Below are 914 nucleotides of genomic sequence, written 5' to 3' on the forward strand. Positions count from 1 at the left end.
TTGCACATGGTGTGCAACGGGTCATCGATGATGATCCCTCAACCCGACACCTACATTGACACTTCCTTCACCTTGCCGCCAAAGAGGTCGATGTCTCCAGAGGTTGGACTTCGATACCCGCCAGTCAAGAGTGATGGTGCTGTTCCCTCCCACAGTTATAATGAACTATATGTTGGAATAAGTGCTCCGTCATCCAGTAGAGCCAAGAGAAGTAGTGGTCTTGGAAAAGGTCCCTGCAGGGAGGCTCTAGTGTTGAGAATGTCATCCCCTCCGAATTATGTTGTTGGGTTATGACATAATGAAGTGGAGGAAGAGGAAGAGGAGGACGAGGTCGTTGAGCTCGTCAATGTAGAGAGCTCGGTGGAGGTGATCGACTTCGTGTCTGACTCGGAAGAGGAGGAGGACCCGAGTGAGGGGTCCAACATTCCTGGAATCTTTTGAGTCAGCTTGTGGACTTGTCGATGTCCCCTTTTTTAGGGCTGTGTTTCTTTTGATTTTGTATATTTTAGTGGCGATGTAGTTTCTGCCTTTGCTGACCTAGTATGTATGAACTGACTATGACTTAACCGATTATATACATCGTATTATTCAGGAAATTGTGAATCAGGTTAAGTTATCATTCGATAACGATAAGTTGATTTTCCGTATTCGAGTTACTTAAAGTGATGTCCCGGAAAAGGAAATGTTTTTAAAAAGAAATAATTTTATATCACCAATTCAAAAGAAAAGAGAAAAAAAAATTACCCATTTTTCCGCAATGTTTTTAAGAAGTATTTTTCGGGGCGTTACATTGGGCACCACAGATTGGATCAAAGTGTTTTGCACTATGAAATTCTCATATCCAAATATAGAAGTAAAGTAGTGAAGAATGTGACTTTCAATTTCAGTCGGATTTGTGAGTAAACTATCCCCCT

Source organism: Lupinus angustifolius, chromosome LG05 (assembly GCF_001865875.1).
Source record: "Lupinus angustifolius cultivar Tanjil chromosome LG05, LupAngTanjil_v1.0, whole genome shotgun sequence".
NCBI lineage: Eukaryota > Viridiplantae > Streptophyta > Magnoliopsida > Fabales > Fabaceae > Lupinus > Lupinus angustifolius.